The sequence below is a fragment of the Castor canadensis genome, chromosome 3 (genome assembly GCF_047511655.1).
Source record: "Castor canadensis chromosome 3, mCasCan1.hap1v2, whole genome shotgun sequence".
Taxonomy (NCBI): domain Eukaryota; kingdom Metazoa; phylum Chordata; class Mammalia; order Rodentia; family Castoridae; genus Castor; species Castor canadensis.
The window spans coordinates 53787171-53811428 of record NC_133388.1 but is presented as its reverse complement, the minus strand read 5'-3'; the positions used below and the strand labels follow the sequence as shown (position 1 = coordinate 53811428).

At 40.3% G+C, this 24258-nt stretch overlaps 1 protein-coding gene across 3 annotated transcripts in view; it reads left to right on the top strand.

Annotated features, from left to right (window-relative positions):
- Frmd6 (FERM domain containing 6) overlaps positions 1-24258 on the top strand; it is a 224189-nt gene that overhangs the window by 25012 nt on the left and 174919 nt on the right. Inside the window, exon 1 of one of the 3 annotated variants that reach the window (XM_074067985.1) lies at positions 10979-11136. The exons of the other annotated variants lie outside the window; for them this stretch is intronic. The gene's annotated coding sequence lies outside the window, so the exon portion shown is untranslated. Of the gene's footprint in view, positions 1-10978; positions 11137-24258 lie in introns of those variants that run through there. 3 annotated transcript variants of the gene reach the window in all.

The following is a 24258-nucleotide window of genomic DNA, read 5'->3' as shown; positions in this document are numbered from 1 at the left end:
CTCAAATGGATCCTTATGTAAAATGTCTTATTTTTAAATATCAGAAAGTAAGCTGGTCTTAACCTCAAAATGTTTAGGTTATGAATGACATGCAAACACTGTTATTTTTAGTTGCATATCTTACATGTGGTTATTTTTATGTGAAGACAGTAATGCAGGGACAGGACTAAAATAACAAAATGATGGACAATTTAAACTTGGCCTTTGCCAATGGACTTGAGATTTTTCAATTAGCTTTGTTGTTTAGATTTCCGTCCATCATATTGTTATAAGACCCTGCAGCCCTGTCTTTCAGGAATAGTAGAGCTGTAATGAGAATACCTGTTTTCCATTTCACTTTATTTAGAAAATGCTCTAGGAAATGGAGCATGAATTTAAAAATCCAGTCACATGTATCCATTCCTCAGCATCATCACAGGATCATAGATTTGACACATTTCCACAAAAGTTCCCCTACAGGGATTTGGAAAGAGAATGCTGCATTTTTCCCTGCATTGAAAATGCTTCTTATGCTGAAATTTCTCCAGCAACTTGAGTAAATTAGATTTGGCCTGGAGGACTCAGACCAAAGAGAAGTCCTGCTGTGGGCAAAGTTAAAATATACTAGACATTGGAAATGTAGCCATGATGTAGACTTTTATGTACAGTACTTACTTCTGCAGCATGCATACTAATTTGGAACAAGACAGGGAGACAAGCATGGTACCTGTGTGAAGATGGTGTGCAAATTCTCCTCTGCTCCCCACTTCACAAAGATGAAGGTATAGACCTGAGCTGCCTAAGATCAAAACTATAGGGAACCACAACACAGTGTAAGCAGTAATATCTCTGGGAGTTAGGACTAAAAGTCCAAAACTGCTCTGGATTTTTAAATTTTCAAAATAAAGGCATGGAAATTCATGGTCAGAAAATAATAAGCATGTAAATAAAATTATATATATATATATATATATTCATGCAAGCTAACTATTTGACTACTTAAAGATAAAAACAGAATTGACAAAATTTAATTTATACACACACATATAAATTGACATACATATATATATACACTTAAATATAAATCCCTAATACCTCAAGAAACTATTTTGAACAGTGACCATTCTGCATAAACAGGCATAAACCTTACCCCACTGTTCTGGTGGGGCAAGATGGGAGCAGATGACCAGGTGACCTCTCCCCTCAGCCCTTTGTGGTCCTGAAGGGCACTTACCCAGCACTTGTGCCAATGCAGAATAGAGCTGGACAATCATCATGTGACCATGGTGACCTTAAGGGGAAACAGGAGGGGTCTGGGAGAAGGCTCAGGAGGTGACATCTATTTTGGGAATTGAAGAACAAGATATACCACAAGTAGTGTGGTATATCTTCAGTAAGTATGAGAAGCAAGCCACACATTGCTCTTCCTTTGTTGACTAGTGTTTGGCCAGGGCTGCCTGTTCTCCACGGGCACTGTGCTCTGCACACTGAAGTCCACATTTCAATAGTTGCCAATAACCCAGGATCAAAATGAGCACTAGCAAGTACAGTATGTTGCATTCAAGCCCTGACTCCCTTTGAAAGGGAGCAGAGACTATCCCTGCTCCAATCCCCTTTCCCTTATCACCTCAGTGCACAGGACTTCCAGCTGCCACCATTTCATTGTTGAAAGGGTTTTTCTGACCTCTGGTCCCTGGGCTCACTTTGCCACCAACTCTGCAGGGCACAAATGCCAGAGAATTAACATCCTCCAGAAGCAGCCCCCAGTCAATAACTGACGGGAGTTGGAATAGAAATATCCAGCTCCCTGTCCCTTGGCTGGGGTGACTGAGGAGTGGGTTTCCCCAGAAAGAAGTTCCAGGTCCTCCCAGGGATAGCTGCTCTCTTCCCTTCTGTCTCAGCAGCCCCTATGGCACTTTCTTTAACTTCCTAATAAACCTTTTGCGTTGAATCCTTGTCTCATCTTGGGGACCTGAGGGAACTCAAATGAAGACTCGGGGACAAAGCCCATTTGCAAACAAGCAAACAAAAGACTAGTTCTGGTAATGTGGCCACACTCATACCACTCTGGGCCAGGTAGTGTCCCCTCTGTCTCCACACAGGGATGGTGCACAGTACTCAGCACCCCATACTCGCTGCTGCTCTGCCTCTGCACTCCAGCTGGTGTTTTTGGGTTTTTGTGGTGCTGGGGTTTGAACTCAGGGCCTACACCTTGAGCCACTTCACCAGCCCTTTTTTGTGTGTTGAGTTTTTTCAACATAAGGTCTCACAGACTATTTGCCTGGACTAGCTTCGGATCATGATCCTCCTGAGTAGTTAGGATTACAGCCGTGAGCCATTGGTGCTAGCTGTGCTCCAGGCAGCTGTAAGGCTTCAAGAACGTGGATTATGGCCTCACCTTGGTGTCTCCAGGACATCAATAAACACTTGCTAAGTGAATTTCCTGTGGTTGCTGCTGTCCTCCTGGGAGAATGCCTCAAAGCAGGATGTTTTACCAAGAAGATGGAAGATGGAATGGGAAATGATGTCCCAGAAGAGTGGGGAAAGCAACCCTGGCAACTGAGCCACCGTTCTGTTTTAACCCCTTCCTGCAGACAGAGCACGTGCTTCGGTCTCTGAAGTGGGGATTAAATAACACTTGCCATGAGTTAGTGTCAGAAAAGTGCTTTGAAACTTCAGAAAGACTCAGTTTGATTAAAATAGTAGCCACTGTTCCATCATTTAAATAATCTCACTGGCAAAGACCATGCATTAATCATCACAGCCATGTATTTTTATGTTCTCTGAACATCTTTCAGCTGAGAACATCACCATGGTTTATAAACACTAACTCAACATATTTCTCACGACACTATCCAGATTGGTCCTTTCATGAATGAATAAACCGAGGCCTGACATGGCTAAACAGCGTGTCCTCAAACATCTAGTATTTGAAGGCAAGAGCCAGGTTATCCCTAGGCAAGTAAGTAATCAAGAGAGAGACCTGTATAAATATTTGGGTAGATGGGACAAATAGATCAGCTAGGCATAAGGAAAAGAGTCACCTCTCTTCCCCTCCATGTTCCTTTTAGAAGCAATCTAATTTGCCCATAGTTCTCCAGAAAGACCTCCCCTGAATAAAAGCTTTCATGAATTAGGTAAAGGCCTACAAAATATTTAACAGCTGCTTTGTGCTTGGCAGTGACTCTGTATGCATTCCAAAGAGCCCCTTCAAGTAGCGCTGGATTTTTTATGCCCCTGACAATAAGCAGAAAGATACCTTCCAGCCAGATACAGAGGGAAGACAGAAGGACAAGGCCTACATTAAAATGTCCTCCCTTACATAGACACGTGATCCCTCCGTTTCAGCCTCTGTTCTGTGACATGGGAGGATCCTGCAGCAGTGCTCCAAGACAGGCCTTCTGGTCAGCAGCTGCCAGTTCCTCCTGCTGTGCCATGGCACAGGTGGGTGGCCGTGGGTCACCCAGCTGAGGACCGTGAGTGACTTGTCTCTCCCCACTTAGTCAAGTCAGTAACACCATGCTGAGATGCACAAGGCTCTGATAGCTGAGAAGACCTGGAGCAGTCTCAGCCTGTGTGCTGTGTAGGGAAATCACTTTACCTTCCTGTTTCTCAGGGGTCAGCTAGAGGATGAGTTTTAGCAAGATCAGCAATCCTCCATCTGAACTATAAAACTCCTGTGTTCCAGATTTCTTTGAGTCAGTTAAAGGATCCCCAAACCCAAAACACCTTGTTCCCGAACACAACAGTACCAAGTTGCCTTACTTTCTCTTTTGTATATTGGGCCTCTGTGTAGCATTGACAGGAGCTGGGAGAGGGAAGGCTTCTAATTGCTCCAAAAGGGTAAAAAGTTAGAAAATCACTATCTGGATATCTACTTTTTCTAACTTTGAACTCATAAAGGAAAGCATTCTGTAGTTCTGATATCCTATGACTTTGTTTGTTTTGTTTTTGGTTTATGAGGCAAGGTCTTGCTGTGTAGACTGTCCTGCCTCTGCCTCCGGAGTGGGATTACAGGACTGAAGCACCACACCCAGCTTCTATTGTTGGGTCTGGAGAGCTAAGGCACATGAGTGAGTATCCCATCCCCCATGGAGAGCAATAGCATTCCTGCATCCTAAAGGAGAGATATAGGATCTGGTAGATCTGCCACAGGGCTGATGAGCAAAATGCTCTCAAGATTGTTTCCCCTCCCCCAATAAAGGTGCAAACTACACCAGTTCACCTAAGAAAGCCCTTGGAATGCACGGCCCATGAGAACCAACCCCCCCAACCCAGAATTAAAACAAAAACTCCAGCCTTTACCTGAGTAGCGAGTTACCGGTTTCCGGGCTCCGCTGCACTGCTCTAGCTGTCGCCTTTCCTTTCTCTCCAATAAACCCCACTTCCTATACCAGCTTTGGCTCATCATTCAGCTGCCTCACCGGCCAGTTCCCTGGCCTGTGAAGACAAGGACCCTCGACACCGGCACATCACATCTGGACACCCGCAGGTAACACTATAATTTTTTTATATCAAAGTAGAATGGAATTGAGACATTTAATTACAGAGATCTCCCGGCAAAACTCAGTCAATCAGCCAACCAACGAACTCCCAGGAGGCTTTGGAAAATCACCTCCCACCCATGCCCCCTGCCCCTGCCCTGCCACTGGCTCCCACAAGCCATGGAGGGCTCAGCAGCGCTTTCCTGCAAAGAGTACCGCTTATTCCTTCTGTTGACTTTATTGTAAAGAGTCCTCCAGTCCACCAGGCCTGTACCTCCTCTCACATTCAAACACAGATAAAATTGACCTAGAAACATGGTGTTTTGGGTTTGCACAACACATACGGAAGAGAAGGCTTTATGGTGTCTGAAAGCACAGGTCATGGTGCTGGGCCTCTTGAGCTAAATCTTGACAAGTTCCATCTTCTCTGGTACCTCAGTTTACACATTTAGAAAAGGAGAATAATAATCCTTTAGATTAAAAGAGTTAGTATGTGTCAATGCATATGAAGTGCCTGTCATTCAGTAAATACTACAGAAATGTGTGCTAATAAACACGCATACAACCACACACACATATGTATATATGCATGTAGATATTTGTACATAATTTTTTTTGTCATAGTGGGTTCATACAGGGGCCTGTGCTTGCTGGGTAAGCACACTATCACTTGAGCCACAATTCCAGTCCTGTTTGTCTACTACCATGCAGGCACTGGGCCATGCATCTTTTCAATGCTATTTTTAATGTGTCTGTTCATTGTATGCCCATGAGCAATCACCTTGCCCCAATGGATTTGGAAAAGAACTGAATTTCTCCCCAAGCAAGCAGCCAGTATAAAATCAGGAATTTTCTTCTCTTATCTCAGCATCTCACCATGGATGACTAAACTTAGAGTGACATGTGCCTTTACTGACTCAGGTGACTGGGAATGGCACCTGGCAGCCATATTTAATAATGAAAAACCCATGCGGCCATTACCTTCCCCTCCTGTGATGGTACAAATGCAGACCACAGGGATCAAAGAGATTGCAGTTCTCATGTCCAGCTTTGTGGCAACATGTCCTGGGTGGGTCACCTGGCTACGGGTATAGGCCGGGCTCCTACCAGCTCATAAGGACTGACTTAAATTTCAGGATTTTTTAGGTCATTTTAAACATAGTTCTATTAAAAATGAAATTATATAAACTTACAATTAAATTATATTCTAAAAAAAGGTAGTAAAACGCTATTCATCACTTGTTTTGGTGGGGATGAGGTTCTGGGTATTAAATCCAGGCTAAACATGTGCTCTGTCGGTGAGTAATATACCCAGCCCTAATCATCTTCCTCCATTTTACTCTCAGCTATGTTCTTGAGGTTACTTATGTCTGTCATACCTGTATGGTGGCCATACAACAGACTAACCATTCCCTAATCTCGCATGCTTCAAAATCCAAAATATTGTAAAATCTAAAACCCTTCGAGTGTCATCATGCCACCACAAATGGAAAATTTCACACAATGAAATTTGGTTTCATGCATAAAATTGTTTAAAATATTATTTAAAGCTATTTTCAGGTTGTGTGAGTAAGATGGGTATGAAACAAATTGGACGTTTAGATTTGGGTCCCATCTCCAAGACATCTTATTTTGTACATGAGAAATTCCAAAATCAAAAAAGTCTGAAATCTCTTCTAGTACAACACAATTCATGTAAGAGAAACTCAGTCCTTGGATACTGATGGGCACTGGAACTCTCAACTCCAGGAAGCTTCGGATGGGCTATGGATGGGAGCATTTAAACCACAGACCTTGACAAATGCTCCAAGTCAAGATTCCATTCATTGCCTCATTGATTGTGCAGACTTAAGAAAGCAATAGGAAGATGTGGATTGCATCTAAAAATGTGTTGCATCTATTTAAAGATATTTATTGATTAGAAAAGGAAAGCTAGTAACTTACAGCTCTGAAGCCCGGCAGACACCATGTTAACAAAGTGATCAAGGTTAACCTCACCATTGATAAGGCACACTGATGTCACCCTTTGATGTGATATGCTTAGAAGGGCACACTACTTCTTCTGAGGGCCCTTATTCTTGTGTAAACTACATGGTATTAATAAACATCACAAGGAAATGTCAAACAAACCAAAACTGAGGGACAGTCTATGAAACAACTGGACATTCTTTTCAAAAGTGTCAAGATCATGAAAGACAAGGACATACTGAGGTGTTGTCACAGTTGCAAGGAGATACGACAAGTAAATGCAATGTAGACTCCTAGAAATCTAAAAAGTCTGCAATTTGGTTAATGGTATGGGACAATTGGTAATTTCTTAGTCTTGACAATTGCAACTTAATTCTCCATATCAATTTTCTATCATGATAACAAAATACATGAGATAATTCACATTTAAAGAGAAAAGGTTTATTTGGGGTTTAGAGATTCCAGTCCACAGTCAGATAGATCCATTGTCTTTAGGCCTCCGATGGGGTGATGGATGTGAACGACAGAGAGCATGGGGTTTTGCTAACTGCTTACCTTGTGGCCAGGAAGCCAAAGAGGAAGAGGAAGAGACTGGAGTCCAAAAATCCCTTTCAAGAGTACACCCCCAATAGTTCTTCGTCTCCCATTAGGCCCTACCTCCTAAAGATTTCACCACCTCTCAATAGTGCCACCCTGGGTATCAAGCCTTTGCCACATAGGCCTTTGGGGAACATTCAAGATCCAAACTATAACGCCTTGTCTAACTTCTTCCAAAAGATAAAGCTGAAAAAAAGTGTGTCACATCCATAGACGTTACATAACGAAGGGCCTGAAAAATCCAGGAAATATTCTACCAGTGTTTGACATTATCTAGTTCAGCAAAGAGCCCTCCATGTCACTGATGGACAAGTAAAGTTCTGGCATGGTCCTTGTTTCACTTTTGCCTTATCGACATAAACAAGAATTCCAACCAAAATTCCCATCAGAAATAAATACACTTGTCAATTGCAACCATAGGTTGGCTATGGATCTAAGATGGGGACAAACCAACAAATGTACTCCCTTAGTATTTAGTTTGCATTGTTTGTATTAGCATTTGTGTATGTCCTACACATCCTTTGTAGCAGTAAAACTTATAACAAATGCATACTTTTATGTCAGAGAATGACATGTTAAGACATTTTCTAGCGCATCACGGAATATCTATCAAAATCACTCATCTTTCTTTCTCTGGAGCTTTCTGCAAGGAGTTAATACATTCATACAGTATTGCAACCACTCTTTAAATATTCAGAAAAAGACTTTTTGGGATAGGACTTCTATTATAAATACTTTTGATAAAGTCCACCTTAGTAAAGCAAATCCTCACTTCTAATTTACCACTTTTATAAATGCATGTTTTCATATTGAGGTTTAATAAATGGATTGGTGATTGTGCCTGGGGGCCTTGTGTTTTCACTGACAGTAATGGCATCCGTGGTTCCTCACTGAACACCCACTATAGGTATAGTCATTGTGTGAGAGCTTCATTGAGTCCCTGAACCAATTTTCCTGCTAGGTGAAAGTGTTGGCATACAGCATAATTTATATTAGTAAAATTTTGGTGTGTGTTTATTGCATAATATGTTGAGTCTGAACACATCCTTTGTGTGTAAACAACCACCTACGTTGACCCAAATTCTTGAGGACAGGATTTGTATTTGGCTCTGTAGTTATTTTCAGAATTACTTTTCCCATTTTGGATTATATCCATCTCTTTAGCTGAATTCCTACAGCTGTCCCTGACCTGACCCAAGCTGCTTCTCCAGGTATAGAAGCAACCTTTGTATTCCACTGCCTTTGCTACGACTGCTCTGCTGGGCTTACAGTTGCCTGGATTCACTTCTGTGTCTGGCCATTTCTCCACTCCTGCCTGGAATAACCTCCCCCCTTTTTCTCTGCCCCATGAATCCTGCCCCTTTTACTGTGTACAATGTCAGTTCTTTCTCCTTCCTTCGTGAAGTTCTTCATGAAAGCTTCTACAGTCTTTCTTCCTTATTATACCTCCTATGCTACTTCCTTTCAGAGATCATATGACACATAGGATGATTGGATTGTATGTGTGTGTGTGAGTGTGTGGGTGTATGTGTATGTGTGTGTGTGTGTGTGTGTGATATCTCTTCAACATGACTTTAAGCCCCAATGGCAGAAACTACTTCCTATGCTTTTATATATCATCCTAGTACCTTAGTATGGATTCATTTGTTGACTGCTTTTTAAAAACAAATAAGCAGACAAGACACACCATTTGAAGTTGTAGGCTTTATTACTTTTTTCAACATTAGTCTTTAACCACTAAGAAAATAATTTTCAAATAATTAGGAATTTTTTACTTCTGAGTCTTTCAGATAGAAAGATCAATATCATTATAATCTGTATTTGCATAGTTGTTGTTAGCACTGAAACATGCTATTCCTTGGTTTCAGTATAAAAATAACAAATTAAACTTCCTCACAGTGATAGTGGCAAGAAGACAGAATTCAATCCTAGGTTATCCTAGAGCCCAGTCAGCCACATTTTGTAGATCCCCGTCAGCCTAGTACCTAGCACTCTACCTGGCTCTTAGTAGAACCTCAGTAAATTATGAGAATGTCATCCAGCCTTCTGTGGGCCACAACAATGCTATCACGTCTTACTACAGAATGTTTCCCTAGAATAGGTCAGAAATTATTGCATCTTACCAACCATATCTGTGTTTTCCTCCTCCATGCCTGGAAAATACTAGGGTTGCATACTTTTTGCAGCTCTGCTTTTTTTTTACTTATGTGCAATTCAAGGACAGAGAGCACTGTCAGAGGGGGTACAATGCCAGGTCCAGGTGCACAAAGCTGAGACTTACTGAGGTGTGTGCTATGCTTCCAGAAGGTCTGAAGTTCTTCCTGAGAAAGGGCAGGTTGGCGGTAGGGAACAACTCTGCTTGAGGGCCTTTGAAAATTGTTCTAACTCCTTATAAGGATTGATCTTAGAGTGGTTTGATTTATAGAAAAGTTGCCTTTAAGAAAAAGCTGCATAAAAGCAGGTTCCACATTATATTTGTATGAGTTGTTCTGAATGGCATAAATTCTTTTTCCTGAGGCTAGTAGCTTAGAGTCTGAGTAGCACACTGTTTTTGGTTGTTTTTTTTTGCCTGCCCTGGTAGGTACATAGGGGCCTAATGCATGGAAAAGCGTGGCTCCCTCTCTGTTCTCTGTAATGCCTCACCTGCTACTGAGTCTCGCAATAGAAAACTTGCAAGTAATCATGTCCAGACATTGCTACCTGGTTTTTCCACACCTACAAATTGCATTATTAAAACAGAAATATCCTCCTGTATTCCCCCAATGTCATGGGCTCAAAATGACACTATCAGGTCCTTAGGTTTCCTGTTCTTTGCTAGGATGTCACCTATCTTTACTGAACTCCACTCTCAGAGGCCATCAGGGTCTGTGCTGAGGTTGTGCCTAATGAGTCCTTATCGCTGCCCCCCACTGCGATTTTCCTTGTGGCCTTCTTTCCTCAGTGTGGACCTCTGTCTCTGTCACTTGTAGTGAGGCCAATAGGAGGAAGATGTCCCGGGAACAGCAGAATCACAGCTCCTGGGCAGGAAGGGAGATAACCTAATTTGCAGCTCCTCATAGACGGGTTGTTGTGCTTGGCGAAGTAACTCTTCCATCTTCTTGCTCAACCCAGAAGGCGAGCCCATGGAGGGTGGGGGTACACAGAGAACTCACTCTGCCCTGCTCTTGCAAGGACTTGTCCACACAGGGCAAATGGCTGAGGATCTCAGTTCATTCCAAAGGCTGCTCACCTGCTTACGTTTTCCTCAACTACAAGCTTAAACCAACCCCTCCAGTAAGCAGAGATCACCCATGGGATATTTCTCCTTAAGAAAGGAGAGGACCTGGGGGTGTAGCTCAGTGGTAGAGGGTTTGCTTAGTATGTGCAAAACCCTGATTCAATCCCCAGCACTGTAAGTAAAGCAACACACACAAGAAAAGGAGGTGCTTTCTCACTCTACCCCTGGTGGTACTCAAGACTTAGTCACAACAGTGCTGCATGATTGGAGAGTGAGTTGTGTCTGGTGGTGGTTGGATTTTTATTGGAAAAGGGGTAGATCATGCTTACTGGGAGTTCCTTGCCTGGTGTATGATTCAAGATACTGGCCTTTTAAACCTTTTTTGCCTTTCCTATTCTGAACCACCACCAAGTCTATGTAAATATCACCGTCTCCCTCCCCTTTACCCAGACAGCACTGGCTATATGGAGCTGTTCCGTGTCTAACGTTCTACTTCAATGGGTTATCAGTGTCGCTATCCTTCCTCTCAAACTGAGGACTAAAATTCCCAGTCCCCCCCAGAATGGGTAAATAATTGCTTTGTCATGAGAAAAATCAATATCAGCCATCACAGGAAGTGGGGGAAGGAGCAGTTGGACAAAGTCCTATATTTCAGCTAAGCAACAAGGTCAATCGTGTGACCCAAAGGTTGTGATTTCCTGCTTGTTTTACAAAAAGTTGATGAGCCAGGCAGAGGAACAAGAGCCCGGATAAAGACTAGAAGCATGTGCCAGGGACTCTCCAGTGAGGCCAATGGGCTCTGGAGCAGAATTGTTGACCCAAGGAGACCTCAAGAGAAATTAAAGATCCCACTGCAGAGGACAGGAAGATCAGTGGTCTGCTCATCCACGGGTAAGGGACGCCCATCCATTGCCCACCATGACAGAATTACTCAAATTTGAGCTTCTGGACAGTTTCTTTTCCAAGGTTCAGGGGCCTGGGAAAAAACCAAACCAAACCAAACAAAAACAAACCATTTTGAACTATTCAGCTATCTTTTGATTGAGATCAGGGAAACTCAATTATCTCCTCACTTTACAGGGCTTGAAACAGCCTGGTATATGGCAAAATTTTCTTCCCCCATCCCCCCTTTTTAAAGTAAGAGTTTATTGAAATATAATTTATAAACATTAAATTCTTCCCTTTGAAGAGTACAAAACAGTGGCTTTAGGATATTCTCAGATATGTGCAGTCAACACTAGTTAACTTTAGAACACTTTCATGACCTTAAAAAGAAGTCGTGAACTGCTTAGCAATCATGACCCAATCTGCCCATGGTCCCAGCCCCAAGCAATCACTAGTCTCTTTGTCTCTATGCATTTGCCTATTCTGAGGTGTGGTCTTTTGTGACAGGCTTCTTTAACTTAGCCATGTTTTTCAGGATCGTCAGTGTTGTAGCAAAGACCAGCATCCATTGCTCTATTGTGTCTGAATAATATCCTGTTGTTTGGCTATAGCACATTTTGTGTATCCATTCACCAGATGATTTGGGTTGTTTTCATTGTTTGGCTATTGATGTTGCCAAACATTGTGTACAAATTGATTGTATAGACATAGTTTTCGATTATCTTGGAAGGAAATTGCTGGGTTGTATGGCAACCATACAAAAAAGTATGAAACTCTATGTTTCACTTTTTGAAGAACTGCCAACAGTTTTCCCAAGTGTCTACCCCACTTGACGATCTCACCAGCAAAGTGTAAATGTCCCAATTTCTCCACACCTTTGTCCACACTTATTATTGTCTTTTTCTTTTATTTGAAGCAATCCTGGTGGAAATCTCATGTGGCATCTCATATGCTTTTGATTTGCATTTCTTTTGTGATTAATGATATTGAGTATCTTATCATGTGCTTATCGGCCATTTGTATATTTCATTTGGAGACATGTCTACTCAAATCCTTTGCCCATATTTTTTTAAGAGTTTGGAAAACATTTTACTTTCTAATTTTGATCATTCATAAAAAAGCCTAGCTGTGCCAGGCACCGGGTGGCTCACACCTGTAATCCTAGCTACTCAGGAGGCAGAGATCAGGAGGATCGCTGTTTGAAGCCACCCCAGGCAAATAGTTCCGCGAGATTTTATCTTGAAAAAACGCTTCACAAAAATAGGGCTGGTGGAGTGGCTCAAAGTGAAGGCCCTGAGTTCAAGCCCCAGTACCACAAAAAAAAAAAAAAAGCCTAGCTGTTTTAGGGCGAACATTTTGCATTGTAGAGTGATACATACAGTGGAAATTATATTTAGGGTTGTTTATTTTATAATAGATTATGGTTTTTTAGAGTAGCTACTTTTTTTTGTTTGTTTTGTTCTGTTTTGGTGGCACCAGGGTTCGAACTCAGGACTTCATGCTTGCTGCTTGCTAAGCAGGCGCTCTACTACTTGAGCCACTCTGCCAGCTAGAGTAACTTTAGGGTCACAGAAAAACTGAGCAGAAAGTATGGAGTTCCCAAATACCTCCATACACACACACACAACCTCCTCACTACCAACATCCCTCACCAGAGTGGTACCTTTGTTACAAGCAATGACCGGGCATTAACACTCAAAGCCCGTAGTTTACATTGGGGTTCACGGGTGCACAATGACACGTCTCTACCAGCATAGCATCATACAGTAGTTTCATTGCCTGTAAATCCTCTGTGTTGCACCAATTATTCAGCCCTCCCTCACTCAGTCTGCTGGATCCGTAGCTTTGCCATTTCCACAGTGCCATAGAGTTGGGATCACGCAGTATGTAACCTTTTCAGGTTGGTTTCTTTTCCTTAGTAATAAACATTTAACTTTCCTCCATGTCTTTTCCTGGCTTGATAGCTCCTTTGTTATTAGTGTTCAATAATATTCCATTGTGTGGATGTACCACAACTTATTTATTCACCTCCTGAAGGATATCTTTGCCACTTCCAAGTCTTGGCAATCACCAATAATGCTGTTCTGAACACTGTGTGCAGGTTTATAGGGTAAATAACATGGAGTGGCACTGCTCAGTTGCATGATTAGAGTATGTTGAGTTTTGTAAGACACTGTCAAACTGTCTTCCAAAGTGGTGTTTCATTTGCATTCTCGCCAGTAATGAGAGAGCGTTCCTCTTTCCCCATGACCTTGCCAGTATTTGGTGTTGTGCTTTGGGTTCTGGCTGCTCTAAGGATGTCATGGTATATCATTGTTGATTCGTGTGCAATTTCCAGGTGACACGAAATTGGCCATCTTTTCACATGCTCATTTGCCATCTGTATGTTATCTTTGGTGAGGTGTCTGTTTGGGTCTTGTACCCATTTTAAGTTAGGTAGTTCACTTTTTATTGTTGAATTTTAATAGTTCCTTATAGATTTTTGTCTGTCTTTTATCAAATATGTCTTTTTTATGATTATTTTTCCCATTCTGTGGGTTCTCTTTTATTTTGTTTGCATTTATTTTTTGCAGTACTGGGATTGAGGCCTGAGCTTTACGCATGTTAGGTAAGTGCCCTACTTCCTGAGACATGTGCCCAGGCCTTTTGTCTGTATTTTGTTTTTGAAATAGACTCTTGCTAATTTTGGCAGGGCTGGCCTCAAACTTGTGTTCCTCCTGCTTTCACCTCTTGACTAACCAGGACCACCATGCCTGTCCTCTTTTCACTTTTTTGATGGGTTACTTTGAAGCACAGAGGCTTTAATTTTGATGAAATCCAATTTGTCTATTTTTTTCTTTTGTTATTTGTGAATTTGGTGCTGTATCTAAGAAACCATTGCCTAATCCAAGTCTACTCTGTTTTCTTCTAAGTGCTTACTAGCTCTTACATTTAGGCCAATAATATATGTTCTAAGTTAAATTGTCTGTGTGGTAATGAGGCTTGGTTACATGTGGAGATCCAGTTGGTTGGGCACAATTCATTGAAAAGACTATTGTCTAGCCACTCTTGTCAAAAATCAGTTAGCCATTTAAGTCAAAAGTGTTTCTTTCTATACTCTCAATGCTATTCTGGTGATCTCTGTGTCTGTCTTTATTACTACAGCTGCATAAGTTCTGAAATTGGGAAGTGTGTCCCCTACTTTGTTTTTCCTTTTCGAGATTGTTTGTTGTTATTCTGAGTCCCTTGAATTTCCATGGGAATTTTAGGATTAGTTTGTCAATTCTTGCAGAGAAATATTCTGGAATGCTGAGAGGGATTGTATCCTAGTTTGAGGAGCGTTACCATTTTAGGACTGAACCTTCCAATTCATGAGCATGGGATGCTTCCCCTTTTATTTCAATTTTCCTAATGTCTTACAACAGTGTCTTGTGGTTGTTAATGTGGTCATGTGCAATGTCTCGTAGGTGTTCAGGTCTTTGCTTCTTTTGTTAAATTTACTACTAAGTATTTTGTTCTTTCGGATGCCATTGTAAATGGCATTTCATTTTTGGACGGTTTGTTGTTAGTGCGTAAAGACACATTTTTTGTTGTTGTTGGGACAGGGGTTTGAATTTAGGGCTTCACCCTTGCAAAGCAGGTGCTCTAGTGCTTGAACCACACCTCCAGCCCATTTTGTTCTGGTTATTTTGGAGATGGAGTCTCAAGAACTACTTGCCTTGGCTGGCCTCAAACCACAATTCTAATCTCAGCCTCCTAAATAGCCAGGATTACAGGTGTGAGCTACCAATGCCTGGCTTACTGTTGGTTTTTATATATTGATCTTGTATCTTGAAATGGCTGAACTCACATGTTAGTTTTAATCTCTCTCTCTCTCCCTCTCTCTCTCTCTCTCTCCTTCCCTTCTCTTCTCTCCCTTCCTTTCTCTCTTCTGCTCTCTCTTTCTCATATCCCCCCTCTATCTTTCATTCTTTCTTTCTTGATCTAGCTCTACTCTGTACTACTTTCCTCCTTGTCTCTGAATTTTACTCTGTGGTCTTCTTTCAGTTTCTCTGAAATATTAAGCTCTCTTTTCGTAAGGGGCCTTTACACACACTGTTCCTTCTGTCTGGATTTCACTTTTCTTTTGAAATCTTCCACCCAGTTAACTCATCCTTCAGATCTAGCTCCCAGAGTCGGTCTCAGTCCACATCTGGTTGCTTTTTGCATTTGATTATAGTGCTTTGCCCTCCTCAGTTTATCCCCTGTTTGTGTCACATGTTGACTGGTGTTCTACCCAACAGACTATAATTCTTAGCATTTACAGTGCCTGGCACACAATGCATACTTAAGCATTTGCTGAGTGAATGAAGGAAAGAATTGTTAGATTGGGGAAATGTAGCCAGCATTAAGAACTTTGGGTGTGTGGGGTAAGGGGGGACTGAAAGTAGGGCACATACCATCTGCATATCTTATCTGACCTCCTCCCGGGGAATTACATTCCAGAATGGAATGATTGTCTTAAGAGAACAGAAGCATTGAGAATGAGGCTAGTAAGGTAGGGTTTTTTTGTTGTTGTTGTTGTTTCCCTACTAAAACTCCCTGCCTGGGGGTGGGAAACTCAGAAAGGAAAACCTGGCTGTGTGAATCACTTGTTCATGAATAATCTCAGTCTGACTTCTCATTTGCTTCTTACCTGCCCTGAGATACAGCTGACTTATGGGGGAAGGATTTGAAAAGATTCACACATTTTTCTCACCAAATTCATTCACTCTAACAAACATAGGGAAATTCCCAACCAGCTGTGCCAGTGACTAGCAAGAAAAATATTCCCTGCAAGGCCACAGCAGACGACACATGTATGTTGGCTCTCCTGAAAGAATGTTTTAGAGCCTTCCAATTACTGCTCACCCTGAGTGCTGATTTTTTTTTTCCTAAATTGGAATTTTCTTTTCTTTTTTTGCAATATTAGGGTTTGAACTCAGGGCCTCCACCTTGAGCCACCCCATCAGTTCTTTTTTGTGATGGGTCTTTTCAAGATAGAGTCTTGTGAATTATTTGCCCCAGCTGGCTAGAGTCAAACCTCAACCCAACCTCCATCCTCCTGATCTCTGCCTCCTGAGTAGCTAGGATTACAGGAGTGAGCCACTGGCACCCGGCTTCCAAATTGGAATTTTCTTAAAATCTGGGTTCAACTGTGATGCTTTGGTGGCCACATAGATTCCATAGACTCAGGAGGATGGTTGGGCGTGGTAGACAGCAGGGGGAAGACCAGCTAAGGGACCAGAAAGATGAGGTAGGCCTGCATCTTTCCTGGTGTAGGATAAGATACATGTTCAGTTCTGGGGATCCACGTCCCAGTTGTCAGGACAGCAGAAGGAAAATGTTTGCATTCAGAGATTTTTCATGTTGGGCTGTGGTTTAGAACATCCTCATGCAGCTGAAATGGTTTGGCTTCCAGGTGTTTTCAGACTTTTTAGACACATTATACTATGAAGCAACAAGGCCATTGTGATCAGAAGCCCTATGTTTTGTCTGTGCATCTCCATTCTCCTAACGTAATGCCTGGCTTCGAGTGGTGGCTCAATGACAATTGCCAGAGCATCCTAAATAAGATGACACATACCAAACTAACTTTGCAAGGTAGCCTTCACCTCCCTTGAACTGAGCTCCTTCTCTGTTTTATTTCATCCCGACAGTCATCCTTCCTTTGTTGTCTTCTACACCAAAGGGTGTAAATCTACAGCATTTAATTTTCAGCTTTTTAGGATAGGTAACTAATTAATTGATTATGAATAAATTCCGTGAGTAAATGTTTTGCTGTTGATAAAATAAAATTTAAAGGAAAACAATTCAAAAGTGAAAAACATAGCTTGCTAGGTGTGGTTTTTAAATACTAGGAGTTTATTCAGAAACAAAAACAGAAGCAGGTTCATAAAAGCACAATGTTAAATGCATGTACTTTGTTAGACTGGTCTATTAAGGTAAACATCACACAGGGCTACCCTCTTTTGTTTTCTTCTTATTTCAGAATAGTTGTCTAATAAAAGTAGGGAAGATCACAATTTGGAGTCCCTTCTTCTGAAGTCTTCCAATGTCAATAACATTGAACTGAGGTCTCTGAGGGGGCATGGCAAGTTACTACCTAACAAAATTACGTGTTAACAATGGCAGGTCTCTAAGTCAGAATGATTTTCCTTGGGTTTAGTAATTTGCTAAGTTTGACACAAACTGTTACATCTCAAAACAGGTCAAGATCATTGAGCTTGATTTTCTTACTTAGATTTCAGCTGTTCTCAAAGCTTTGCCAATCATTTAGATGCTGTATGGTTCCACAAATATTCACTGAGCATTGACTGAGAGACTCTTAGATCCTCCGAAAACAGCAGTGAGTACGGCACAAAGCTCCCGTTTGTGACCTTTATATCCTGGTATGCTTATTATTTTCCCTATGGTAAAATGGAATAAGAGCAGTGCATGTCTCAAAGGGTTGTCCTGGGAATTAAATGGGGTTGGAGCAGGGTGGTAATGGCAGAGAGGAATTGAGTGAGAAAACATCCAATGGCTTTTCAAGGATCTTGGTTACATAATGGAGTTGAGTAGAGGTCAAAGGAGACTCATTATTAAGATATAAAAATGCACGTGGTTTTAGGCTGCAAAGAAGGAAGAAGTAAAATAAAATGTTGAAAACAACAGGGAGAGGGAAAGAATGAAATCAAGGGGCAGGAAAGATTAACCTGGATAAGGGAGAGAACTGTGACTCCAGATTAACTGAAAGAATTTGATGGGGCATGCTATATAACCAGGCCCTGGAGAAGTGTCAGTAAAGTTGTTAACAGTTTTCCATAGTAAGAGGTAGGAACTTTGTAGGATATGGTGTGACACCTCTGAGCTGTTGTCCTTGCTGACTTGTATGCTATGAGGCTCTCATTATGGAAGTAATTTAAATAGTCATAGGAACAGAACTCAATGGTTTTCAAGGTTTGTTTCCAAAACCACTTACATCAAATCACCTGGGCATATTACATGCTCCTGGGCCCCATAACTTCCTGGTATTTCAAAATAGAATCTTTGGAAGTTGGTCTTAGAAAACTTCATTTAAAAAAATTATAAAAATACACATAACATAAATTTTGCCATTTCAGCTATTTTAAAGGATAAATTCAGTAACATTTAATGCATTCACAGTGTTGTAATGATGGTTACCATTACTAACTACTTCTAAAACATTCAAAACCCTAAAAGCAAACCCTAATCCACGAAGCAGTCACTCCTCATGCCTGCTCCTTTCAGCCTCTGGCAAGCACTAATCTTCTATCGCTAACTGTGGATTTCCTTATTCTGCATGTTTTCTATAAATCTATTCAGATATGAGAACTTTGGAGTCCGGTTCCTTTCATTTAGCATGTTTTCAAGATTATGTATGTATAGCATAGATCAGTGTTTCCTTCCTTTTATGGCTGAATAATAGACCATATATGATATATCATATTACATTTTTAGACCTAAATGGATAGACATTTGGGTTCTTCCTTCTTTTGTCTATTGTGAAGGGTGTGTCTGTGATAATTTGTGTGCAAGTTTCTGTTTGAACACTTGTTTTTCATTCTACAGAATATATATCTAGAAGGGGGTGAATTCAACTATGATATAGTATAAGAACTTTTGTAAAAGTCACAATATACCCCCAGTACAACAATAATATAATAAAAAAAGAAAAAATATATATATCTAGAAATGTAATGGCAGGTCACATGGTAGCTGCTTTTTAATGAACTACCGAGTGTTGTGTATGCATTTTACACTCCACCAGCAACGTGCCTGGTTGCAATCTCTCCACACCCTCCCCACCTCTTGTTAATCCTTGTTATTTTTAAATTATAGTCACCTTACTGGTCGTAGAGTGGTATATCATTGTGGTTTTGATTTGCATTTCCTTAATGAGTAATGGCACTGAGTATCTTTTCATGTACTTCTTGGCTATTTGTTTATCTTATTTGGAGAATGTTCTATCCAGGCCCATGCTCATTTTAAAACTGGGTCATTTGTCTTTTTTTTCTTTCACTAAGTTTTAAGAGCACTTTATTTTTTCTGGATACCACACCCTTGCCAGACATATGATTTGCAAAATATATTCTTCCATTCCATGAGTTGTCTTCTCTCTATCTTTTATGCTTCTTTTCTCCTCTCTTCCTCTTTCTCCTTCCCTCCTTCCATCCTTTCCTTCCTTCCTTTCTTCTCTCTCAGCCTCCTTTCCTCCCTTCCTTCCTTTTTTTCTCCTCCTGCTCTTCTCTTGGTGCTGCAGATTGAATCCAGGGCCTCATGCATGCTAGGCAAGTGCTCTACCATAGAGCTAAACTCCCAGTCCATCACTGTCTTGATCAAACCCTTTGATGAACAGAAGTCTTTAATTTTGATGGAGTCCAACTCATTTATATTCTCTTTTGCTGCTTGTGCAAAAGTGCTCAAACTTTGATCATGAGTTTTATGATTATGACTATCACACCAGAGCAGCCAATCTCTACTAAAATCCTACCTGCCAAGGATTGTACATTGCTAATACAGATTGAGAAACCCTTAACAACAACAATTGGGAGTGGAAGTGTTTCAGATTTTGGCATATTTGCATATACATAATTAGATAAGTTGAGGATAGGTCCCAAGCCAAACATGAAATTCATTTATATTTCGTCTACACCTTATACACATAGCTTGAAAGTAACTTCATACAATATTGGACTGTGACTTGTCACATGAGATCAAGTATGGAAAATTCCAATTGTGGCATCACATTGGCACTAAAAAATTTAGGGTTTGGGGCATTTTGGACTTTGGATTAGGGTACACAAACTGTAGTTAGGTTTGCTGTAGGTATGTATATCTAAGAGTGTCAAAGAAATCATATACTTCTCCACCTGTGTTTTTTCAATTAAATTATACTTTTGTTAGTCTGAGTATCATTTCATCTTTAGTTTTGATCATATATAACCTTAATAGTGACAGAAAAGACTATACTACACAGGAAATTTCTGGAAGAGAATGAGAAAGAGCTGTGGGGTCACAAAAGAAAGAATTACAAGCTGTATATTTAGGTGGTGGGGACCCAAAAGAGATACTTCAAGCAAGGGAATTCCAAGAGATAATTTAAGTTTTAGAAATGTAAGTCCGGCAGCAACAAAGGACTGAACGTCACTAGAATGAGACAGTAAGGTCAATATTTTGGCAATGAATTCTCCCACACTCTTTTGTTCAGTCCTTGGAAATATTCCAACATGTTTCAACTGTGAATATGAGATGAGTTTTCTTAAACTTTTATTATGAAGGTTGCAAACGCATATAGAATTCTCCCATGCACCACCAGCACAACTTCAACAGTTATCAAAAACATGGCCTATTAGTGTCACTTCATCTATGCCCCCTCCTCTCCCTTCCCAGACATTTGGAAGCAAATCACAGATATCATGTGAATTCATCAATAAATTATAAATTGAACACTTTAGAAATTTTGCCTTTGAGATATTTCTGCTCAATAGTAATTCCCTACATTATGTAGTACCTTGAATTTTCCAATGTGGTTGCATGCTTATTATCTAGTGGACTCTGATAACTCTGCTGTGGAAAGATGTCTATTATCTAATGTTTACAATAGTTATCAACTTTGCTCTGTTGTGGCTTTGGGGCTTGGAATGAAATAATAAACAATATATGCAAAATCCTCTATTTGTAAGTCAAGAAAGGCTTTGTAGTTAAGCCTGCATGAGGGATAAAAGGAAATTAGTATAGCAGCTCATCAGTTATAATTTACTTAATTTTCTACAGTATGGAATCTCTGGCATTTATGCACAGACACATATAACAAATTTAAATCCATGGTTATAACTCAGTATTTTTCATGGGCTCAAACCCCCACACATAAATTTCTTAAACCTCTTGGAAAGATTATAAGTAAGATTAAGGCACATGGCAAGATATAAATTAGTGCAGGGTTTGGGTCTAAAACATGCCGGCAGATCTCTATTAATTGGTGCTCTATTCTTTTTAAATCATTTCTTCAATTTTCATTAACATTCCCAGACATGCACTAGACAAGTTTATCTTTAGAACATTCTATGCAAAAAGACTCAGTGACTGTTCATCAGAGAAGCTGATACAAGTGTCATATTCAATAATAGATTTTTACTCTTAAAATATAGGCACTGTAAATGCTTTGAAAAAATAAACATAAAAATTTATCTGATTGCAAAGCATATTTGTACTCCCTTTGTGTCTCAAATGGCAGTGAAAACCTGCACCCAAACTGGAAAGGAATCCAGAGATTACACTGTGTGCTAGGTAGCAGGATAAGCCTGGCTTCACAAGACCGCTGGGCTTGGGCAAGCTGCATAGCTCTTCTTGGATTCAAGGTCCTCCCATGTTGTGCTGGAGTCTACTTCACCTGCCTCCCAGAGCTTGTTAAATATGCAAGAATTTGGTGAGCCAGTGTTTAAATCATTGATGGCTTAAAATCCAAGATGGGAATATTTATATCACAGAAATAGGCAAACTCTAAAGTCTCCCTCCCGTTCTCCAAGAACTGACTTACCACTCCACCTCTGCCTACTAGATAGGTGAAGAACAAGACATGTCTGTGTGTAAAGCTCTCTGCATATATAGTTATTCCTTGGTCTCTTTGGGTGATTTGTTCCAGGATCCCCTCAGATATTAAAATCTGTGAACATTCAAATCATTTATATAAAATGATATAATATTTGCATATGACCTATGCAAATGCTCCTGTGTACTTGAAATCATCTCAAGATTGCCTAGAGTGCCTACCCCAATGTAAGTCATTGTTTTACTGCATTGCTTAGGAAATAGTGGCAAGAGAAAAAGTCTGCAATAGTCAATTCAGGTATAATTGTTTTTCTAAATATTTTCATCCCATATCGGTTGAATGCACAGATGTAGAAATTGTGCGTATGGAAGGCCAAGTGCACTACCCTGTAGAAAGCGTTCAATAAATGCTCTTGCTATTATCGATACTATTATCTGCCACTGAAACCAAAGGCAAACAACTCTCAGCTATTCATTTATCAAATTGATAAATCGTTTCTGCTCTACATTCTTCCTTTTGCTCCAATTTGACAACCTCACTAGCAGCATAGCAGGGGAATATGTTCCGACACACATAAAATAGCAGTGAAAACCTAATAACTCATTGTGGTGCTCATTAGCATCTTAAACCTGACAAAATATTTGATGAAAGACAGAAAGAAAAGAAGGAAAAGTTGCAAAAAATAAAAACAAGGAATTCTATCGCTACCCAAAACGTTCGCTCTACTGTGTCTTCTTTGACGTGGCTCACTAAAATTTCATTATAAACAGCAAATGACAAAATAATGAACAATTTTCACACTTGGTGGAAAAAATAAGAAAATTCTAGATTTCTGTAACAAATAATAGATTCCTGACTAAAATTATCTTAAACCAAAAAGGAATTATTGATTCATGTAAATCCCAGAGGTAAAAATCAAGGGTTAGGTCTGCTTTTGAGCACTGCGTGGTACAGGCTCTTACCAGGTCAAGGGTACTTGACTTCTCTGACATCTAGTAGGTTAGCCCTAGCACTGCTAAAAAAAAAAAAATGTAAAAGAAAAAGATGAGAAGACTATCAGACAATGACAAAAATATTTGCCTACATGACAGCACTTTTTTTGTGTAGGTTTTTTTTTTTTGAAAAGGGTCTCGTGAACTATTAGGCTTAGGCCTGGGGCTGTCTTCAAACTGAGATCCTCCTGATCTCTGCCTCCTGAGTAGCTCAGATTACAGGCATGAGCAACCAGCCCCTGGCTTGAATAGTTATTAATGACAACCCTTGTACCATGTATAGTACATCTGAGTTTGGATTTTAGCCCTGGGCACTTGTTTAAAGTCTTTAGTCCTAAAGATGCAAAAATAGAGATAGTATCTGATTTGAGAAGCCCAGGTAACAGAGTATTAAAAACAAAAAAACAGCAAAAAATCATTTCTAACACTTCCTACAGGTCAATTTCCTGTTGAAAGTTGGGGTCATAAGAGAACCAATCTGCTTTCGATGTCTTCCTTGTTAACCACCTTAGACATTTGGGAACCAGTAATGCTGACACAAGTAAGAGAGGCAAAAACCTTGTGTGTTCTGTAATGGAAATAAACCTGTTGGCATTTAGAAATTCCACAGAGTATTTGGCTGTCAATTTGTTTTAGAATTTCATTCCAGGAAAGTAAGTTCTAACTCTAGTGTTATGGAGAAGTTAAAATATTTACACCAGAAAAAAATAAAAGTACAAAACCCTCCACCCCAAAGTTCCAGCCATTGACAAGTGACATAATTCTACTTAGTGTGACACAGGAAGCTCTGTGCATCCTGCTGTCTGCTGGGAAGTAGATGCTTCTGTTTCTCTTGGTTGTGAGCAATATGGCCTGAGCCGGATGTCAGCCTGATTCCCCTGTCCCCCAAAGCCACAGGCTATAATGCATGAGTCATGAGGTTAAAATGTAGCCTTTTCTGGTTTATATCATAAGCACATTCTGGAGTAGTCTTTGAGTGGCGCTCTGTGATTCATATCCTTGTCTGGTGTGCCCTAACCAAACACACCTTCTCACCTGGCAATCTTACACTGCTTATTAGTATGGTGTCATTTAAGGAAATCATTTTTTTCTATTCCCTGGGAACTTTTTTATGGTATCCCACCTACCCATATGTGATTTTAAAAAATCATTGTGATAGCTTTGTCTTCACCATTAGATATAACATTCTGAATAATCTTGTCACCATGCCAAAAAAACACCATATACAAGAGTATTTATTTTACCCCAAAGAAGAAACACCTGTAAGCATGTTCATGGGTGGCATAATTCCCAAAATATTTTGAGTTTGGATAGAGGTTGGCATTCTGTTTGCCCTGAAAAAAATATCTTGGGTCTTTTGTAATTGAACTAGAAACTGCATACTACTTCAAAGTTTATAAAAAGTATCATATTACCTTCATTTAAAAATACACAGAAATATTACCAAAGTGACATAAAAATCACCTTTTACAAAAAAGTGTTTTATGTGCCGGCATCAAATTGTAGGGATCATTACCAATTTTTTCCTCCTATGAAGAGAAATGATACCCAGGGATTACTGGATCTTAGAAAGGAATTCCTATT